We start from the raw sequence: 8,617 nt of genomic DNA, 5'->3' as shown, positions 1-8,617 counted from the left end.
AAAACATAAAAATAAGGTAGAATTTAAATCAAATTAAAACAAACACGGCTCCAAATAAAAATAAATCAAGTCTGATTTATAAGTTGGGCGTTATTCAAATTTATTATGACTGAGCAATTCTTAAATACTTGTAGGTTTTCATCATATCCTTATTCTAGTAAGTTACCACGAGATTTTCTCTACGCTTTAGAAAGTTCGGGCCTAATTTTACAAGTATATGTGCTTCTAGGAAGGCCTCAAAATTTCGAGCTATTGTCTCACATGTCTTAGACCCTATCGAGGTCTGGAAGTTGTTACAACATTTACCAAGAGTAACATGGGTCAACTACTTGTGTAGTCCTCCCAAGATCCTTTCCAGGATCGGTTCATGGGATCGCGACTTCAATCTTTGACCCGTCCCTACACTCAATAGAAGCATTCACTCGACTAACCATGTGTAGTCCTAAGTCTGGTTTACATAATCATGACCTCAATCTTGACCTGTTTATACACTCAATAGAAGAGCTAACTACTTGGGTAGTTTCATTCCATCCTTAAGATTGATTTATGGATTCGCGACGTCAACCTTAATATGTTTCTACACTAAATAGAAACACTCACCCTTATACTACTATTTGTGTACTCCCAAGTCCCCTCTCAAGTCCAATTTATAGAATTGCTACATCGGCCTTTGTCCCGTTCCTACACTCAATAGAAGCACTCACCTTAAGACATCTACCAATGTAGTCTCAAGCCTTTTCCAAGATCAGTTTACGGAATTGCAGCCTCTACCTTGATTTGTTTCTACACTCAATAGAAATTCTCGTCTTGAGCTACCTACCTGTGTAATCCCAAATCTCTTCCCAAGATCGATTCACAATGTCGTCTTGATTCAACCATACATTCAATAGTAATTCATCGAGGTTCTAGTAATATCGTTCACACTACTATTAAGCATGTTAAACTTTCTTAATCATTCTTAAATGTCGTGGAGGTTTACTATGTCCTTAGGGACATCTAGGTTATGTAGTTAATCTCTTAGTTACTCGAAGTTAGCTCCACGAGGCTAATTCAATCTCTTAGTGTGCTCAGGAAACGTACTAAACTAGGTCAACGTGTAAATCGCTTTAGCTCTAGTACCCTAATATGCATGCTTTGTAGGGGAGATATTCTTATCGATAACCTAAGCACGAGAAATATAATTCAACATGCTTACTAGAAAGATATTCCTATCAATCACCTCAAGAACGAAATCATAATCTAAACATTTAAGCAAGTTCAATAAGAAGAGAACAATCATCAATCACCTGGAGTGCAAATCACAATATCCCATCCTCCATTCTGGCATAGCGAAAAGCATAAAATTCACATGTATCGTAGCATTTTGATAATTTTCTTAAACATGAATAGCTAGCTCCTCCAATCATGCATATTATAATTTTGGTAATTTTCACGTCCCTTTCTCTCTCTCTTTTTTTTTTTTTTATATCTTTTTCTATCTAACTCAAATTATTCTTGATAAGAGTTTAAACTATAAAAAAAAAAAAAAAAAAAAATTAATCTTCTATTAAAAAAAAAAATTTATTCTCTTATAAACTTTATGAACTTTTCTATAAAAAAAAAAATTAAAATTAAAATATTAATTTTTACTTTAAAAATGTCTAATTAACTTTTAATTTTGTTTACGACATTATCTAATTTTCTATTTTTTATTTAATAATTGTTAACCTATTATACATTTTAATTTAACGTTAAAAAAAATTGAGTTGCCCATTAACATGTAACATTTATGTCATTAAATTTCAATGTCAGCAATAAAACCCATTTCCACACACAAAAAAGTCGTACAAAATATATATATATATATATATATATATATATATATATATATATATATACTTGCCAATATATGAAGAAAAATATCCCCTTGTGTAGCGAGGATTGATGGGAGTGTGTCTCACATTGGTTTATTTAGGAAACTATCATGAATTTATAAGTAGAGGAATACATCTCCATTGGCATGAAACTTTTTGGGAAAGCTCAAAGCAAAGTCACGAGAGCTTACGCTCAAAGTGAACAATATCATATCATTGTGAAGATCTATGATTCCTAACATGGTATCAGAGTCATGCCCTAAAACTTAGCTATGTTGATAAAATTTTCAACTGTCGAACAAAGAGTTGTGAGTATTGTGGGTCTCGAAGGTGTAGTCAAAAGTGACTAAAGTGTCGAACAAAGGGTGTACTTTATTCAAGGGCTCCAGAGAAAGGAGTCGGGCTTCGATTAAGGAGAGACTATTTCTAAGGTAATATATCTATTTTCATTTCAACAATAATGGTTCAATCAGGTAGGGTTTAACGAAAAGACGTGACTTGACTGAAGACAACCACATTAATATGAGTTCATGGTGGTTTTAATGAGCATAATAGTGTACATCACATTGTTATAGCTTATAGTATATCTAATGTAATAATTATTATAGTAATAAATAAGAGTTCAAAAATATGGAAAGCAATCAAAGGCGTTCAACTCCCCTCCATACTAAATTTAATGTTTTTTCATTTTTTTTTAAAGAGGGTTAGGTTTCATTAATAATGGATGAATTTTATTAGATTTTTGTTCAAATAGATTTAAATTTACTCTCTTGTCAGTTTTTGAAGCTAGATTTACAAATATACCCTCATTTAAATCATGGACGTGTGAAAACGAACATCGTCTCAAGTGAGCTAAGAGAGAACATTTCTACTTAATTAACGGGCCGAGATCACATTAAAAAAAATCAAGGTGTAACGATAATTATTTAAATGGGAATCGAGAGAGAGTGAAAAAGAGAGATAGAGGTAGGTGAGGAAGGGATTTTTAGGCACCCGTGGAAGGGACGACAAACACAATCCCGAATCAAGATTGACATGCTGAGTCGACTTCGAATTTGGGACGAGTTAACTCGATAGGGCTAACTTCATTCACTGGTCTGGGCTGGGTTGGGTTGGTTTGCGCTGGCCTTTTATTCAAATATTGTCTGGTCCAACTTTTTATAAGTACTAAAATAGACAAAAGTAAATACAACTAAAACAGACTCGGGACGGATTTTGGTTACTCGCCCTACCAACACCAATATTATGGATTCTAAATGAATGTTTCGCATTAAATATTTGCCCGTTGGATCCGTCAAGCGTTTCAAAACTCGTCTTGTTGACAAAGGTTATGCTCAAGTTTTTGGTCTCGGTTACACTGATACTTTTAGTCCAATTATCAAACTTACTATTGTCTTGTGTTGTGCTTTCTCTTGCTGAATGCAACCTCTTGGATATATTGATCTTCACTTTCCCACATTCTGTGCCTGGTTTTAACGTTTTAGCTCATTTCTTCTCACACATGGTTTTTCTTGCAATCAGGTCGACATGTCACTTTTTGTCTTTCATCATAAATCTAACATTATTTATTTATTTCTTTATGTTGATGACATTATTGCTATTGGCAACCACTCATCTCTTCTTGACAGCTTTACTCGCAAGTTTCATTCTAAGTTCAACCAAGGATTTTGGCTCTCTAAGTTTCTTTTTTAGTCTTAAAGATTCACTCACTCCTGATAGTCTCTTTATTAGTCAGTTAAAATATGCTCGAGATATTCTTACACGTACTTAGTTGATTGATAGCAAACCAGTCCACACTCCATGGTTGTTTCTCAATACTTGACTTCTGATGGTTCTAATTCTTCTAATCCTACTCTCTGTCGATCTTTTGTTGGCGCACTTCAACACTTGATCATTACACGCTCCGATATTGCCCATGCTGTCAATTCTGTCAGTCAATTTTTGCATGTCCCTACTACAGATCATTTTCATGTTATCATACGTATTCTTCACTATGTTAAGGGAACACTCCACTTTAGCCTTACCTTTCGTGCATCCACTGTTCCTAGTGCACTAGTGGCCTATTCGGATGATGATTGTGTTGCCTGTCTCAATACTCGTCGTTCTACATTCGACTATTCCGTTTATCTTGGTAAAAATTTCATTTCGTGGAGTGCCAAGAAACAACCTACTATCTCACGCTCCAGCTGTTAATCTAAGTATCACGCTCTTGCCATGATTGTTGCTGAACGTCTTTGGCTTAAGCATCTTTTGCAAAACCTCAAGATTCTCATTCCAGAGCCGCCATTGCTCTTATGTGACAACAAAATTCATAATGCAACCATAACCCTTAGCCCAACGATCCAACCTTTTGATGAACAAGAACCCTCGAATCAAAGAAATTAATGTCTCCTTATACAAAATTCGGATCAACCAAGAGATAAGACTTGAATTAGATTACCTCTCTTAAGATGAAAGATCTAGAAGCAAGATTTGAAACCTTATTCTAAATTGAGTCACTTCATAATCGAACTTGATTAAGGCTCGATTGAATGACTAAGATGCAATCTACCACAATAATTGCTCGAAACTTAGAAATGGCAAAGATGATACTAAGTTTCTAACGGTAAGAGTCTCAATTTCAGATCTCAATTTTATTCATCCAAAATCTACCTTTTACATAATAATTTGTGGGTATTTAGTCTCTCCGCAAAAGAAACTTTCAATTCTTCAAATGCCCACGATAGAAGTTAATGGCCATAATTTAATTTAATCCGGATCCCTTTAAATCTTCACGAAATAAAAGTCAATTTGACAAATAACTTCCACTCTTTTGCCTATTACAAGAATTATGAAATTAAAAATAATAAATAAAGTTTTCTAACAACTTATCAATATAGTGCAATTTATAGCAACTTCATCCGCTACTTCAACCATGCAAACATTCACCTCAAAAGCTCCAAATGCTCATTCCTCAATCGAATTAGCTTGTAACACATAAATAATGGTTGAATCGAGCCTATCTAATTTTGTAGATGAAGAATGAATGCCTGTTGAATCTTCTTGGCCTTGAATCGTGTAATAGATCTAGTTGGAACATTTGGAACACCGTTTAGCCTTTCATTACAGTTTTACATATGTTTCATATTTGACCCTTGATCATAGGCTAATATCGTGTATCCATTTATTGCACTTTTCATTTTCTTTGTAATCTATTTGATTTTGTAAATAATTATAAATAGATAACTTTCATTACTATTTAGGTGCAGTAGTTTTAGCAAATATTCTTAACATACAACATAGTTCATGGTGGGGCTTAATTTTCATGATTATTACTTGAGCTCTACTTTTTTTTATGAGTAGAGTTGGATGCATGGTACACACAGTTCAAGCATGTGCACATAAACCCATTGGCGGGCTCATATACGTACCCCTAGATTTGACTATGGATTAGCACACAATCATATTGTCGAAAACCAATGGAAAGAAATGAGGATGTATCATATCATGGTGTACATGTCCATACAAAACTTATTACTGAAGTATCTACTGTTCATGACATACAACATGCATGAAGTCTTGCATTTATAATCATGGTACATGTTTATGATACATATCATATTTCCATACTTTTCATGACATAACATTTCTATGAGTCATACCTACGTGCACAATGACATATCTTTCATTCTTATCATACATGACTCATCAAGTGTCTTATAGGGTATAACGTGAACAAGGTATCATAGCATACATGGATCAATATATTGAAAGTACATACATCATAGAACGTTCATAAACAACGTACTATAAATTATAACACGTAGATGAGCCACAAAATACGTGCTATTCATACAACATACAATTCATCCAACTTAGTTTGAAGACATTCCCAATAGTAAGTTCACTTATAAATGAACTCCAATTATTTTAAATTAGCTAAACAATACTCATATTGACCTCTAACACTTCCAAATTTATCGAAATTGGCTCAATAACAGGCCAAAATGATAAGAAGGGGTCTAAAATACCAAACAAAGTCATTTAAGTCGAGCTAAATCGAAGGAAACTGCTAGGTCGAGTTAGAGCAGCATGGGTTGTTCAAGCCTAATGTGTTTCGGTTCAAGCCTAACTTCGTGATTTTCTCTCTCTTTACTCTTATTCCCCGTCGACTTTTGACAGATCCAAAGTGGAAAAAACTAAATGGGAAAAGACTTACTACTGTTCTTTTTTAAATTGTTGTTGCTTGTTCTCGACATTTGGGGTTTTTTAGGACACTCTTTCTTCAAGAATGATACATTATCATCTTTAAAGTTCAACATCAAATATTTGATAACAATTTTGTTAATATAAAATATTTGGGATGAAGTCATATTTGTCCTTAAATCTCTATTCATAACACATACCAAGTCATTTCAAATAATTCATATGAATGTGAATAAAAAATTTGTCGTACCATTCAAAGATCTAAAAGTAAAGTTCATTTTCTTTGATTCTTTGGCAAATATTTTACTTTAATATTTAGAAATAAATTCATCTAATAATTTACGTACATATTTAAATATTAATTTGACGTATTTCATATATACAAGAACGACTTAGAGAATACTAATAGAGTTTAGAATGACAATAAGAAAGAAAGTTTATTCATCGTAAATCTATGTTTTCTTATCTATACTTGGAAATTTTTTTAAAAAATTTCCTTCATGAAAAGTGAAGGTTCAAGCATTTCTTAAGTTACGATTGTGGAAATGATTAGGCAACGAATCACATGATAAGGAGCTTAATTTGACGTTTTATTCGATAAACCTCTAATAAGACCTAAAATCGGGTAGATTGTGAATTTGATCCCCAAATGACATCTATTGCTTTTGAAATTTACACCGTGGCCTAATATCATGAAATATGAATGTATGCATAATTTAATATTTGTAGGAGCATGTTTAAGTTATAAACCGTCCATAGAGATAAAATGACAAAAATGCCCCTACTATATTAACTACGCTATTTTAAAGCCTTAACAATCTAGATTGTCATGAAACTTTGCGTGCTACTTATTTATGTTATTATGAATGTATTGTGCCTGAATTTAGAGAAGCTAAACATGGATAAGACTAGAATGCCTTAAGATAGGATTATATTTAAGAAATAGACCGTTTATGATAAACCATTAGAGCTATAAGTAAGAATTTTATAACTCATGACTTTGTTCGAGGGTTTAGCCAAGCCAAGTAAGCTACTTTTCCAAAAAATGTACCACTAATTCTCTAAGCTTATTACGACTCCCAGACAGCTAGGTACCACTCTATAGGTACACGTCTTATGCCCTTAGATACCCTAAACCTCTCATTGCATGGTACATCATGATCATAGGCTTTTTCCTCATCTAAGTGGGAAGCATACTCAAATTATGTGAGTAGAGACATAAGGGAATGTCGGAGCTATTATGACATAATCTAGATTTTGAATGCTGCTCCAAATTCTGGGCATAAGACTTCTTAGGTTCATGTTATTTACCGATTATGTGACCTTATAGGTCTTCTAGGGAGTGTTTAGGAATAGAACTAAAGTTGTGTGGAGCGGAAGTGGACAGCTCGTTGGGATCCACTCTTCTTAAATCTGTCCTAGAACGAGGGACCACATAAGTGCATAAGAATGGGTCTGGCCATAGACTGACAAAAGACTTAGAACTTAGAAATTAGAACCTCAAGATCCTTAGAATATAATTTATGGTTAAATTTAGAGTGTGGTACTTAGCCTTTCCATGGACACGATTCATAACCTACCGGCACACTGTTTACTAAATATTTTATACTCATTCTAGTTTTATATGTTTTTCAGGTAACGACTAGATGTAAGTCGAGGACGAATGTAGTCTTGGAGCAGGAGTCATAGAGGGACAACCTAGGTTCGAGAGCTTTGGCTAGTCATATATCTTTTTGGTTTGAGTCCTTTTCTTGGATAACGTTTGCTTTTGGTTTTAACTAAACTCAAACTATATTTTGTTTAACGTAAATCTATATGTACGTAATTTGTGACGACTATTTTTTTTCTTTATTTAAATGATCGAGTATCTAATTTTAAAAGAGAATAATTTTACCATATTTTTACCTCCTCGAGGCAGCTTACGTCGCAATCTATGTCTCGAACAACTCATGAATTAAATTATGACCCATTCATAGTCTATGAATTTAACCCTATCACGAAGATCTACAAGTCCACGCCAAGATGGAGTACATGAACTTATCTCGAGATTCACGACTTTGACCTCCCAAATGCCTCACATATATAACAAACCCAGAAATTCGACGATGGATTTTCCTCACTTAAACTTTTCAACGTCTATCTTCGGTGAAATTCCGTCAATATTATCATCAAAGGAATGAATAAAAACTAGTTAAAGTTTATCCAACTTGATTCCCGTCATATATTTAAGTAATCGAGACGAAACCAACGTTATATGCGTGGGTTTTTCTCTTTTGCCTATTGCTTGCTAACAAAATTGCTAAGACCAATTTATTTCTTCAAATTTTTAAAAATTAAAATTTTATATTTCCCATTTTTTAAGTTTGGGATATTACTAGTAGATAATTATATATTTATCAAAATATAATAAAATATAACGCGTTTAAATATTAAAAGAGAAATAAGGTGACACCAAGATTTGTACAAGTGGTACATGCTTAAATTGCACTCTAATGACATGGCATCGCCCATTTTCGTTATACAAAAAAAAAAAAAAAAAAAAAAAAAAAAAAAAAAAAAAAAAAAAAAAAAAAAAAAAA

This window comes from Cucurbita moschata, unplaced genomic scaffold, assembly GCF_002738365.1.
Source record: "Cucurbita moschata cultivar Rifu unplaced genomic scaffold, Cmos_1.0 Cmo_Scf00029, whole genome shotgun sequence".
In the NCBI taxonomy this organism is placed as follows: Eukaryota; Viridiplantae; Streptophyta; class Magnoliopsida; order Cucurbitales; family Cucurbitaceae; genus Cucurbita; species Cucurbita moschata.
Note: the sequence above shows the minus strand (reverse complement) of the source record.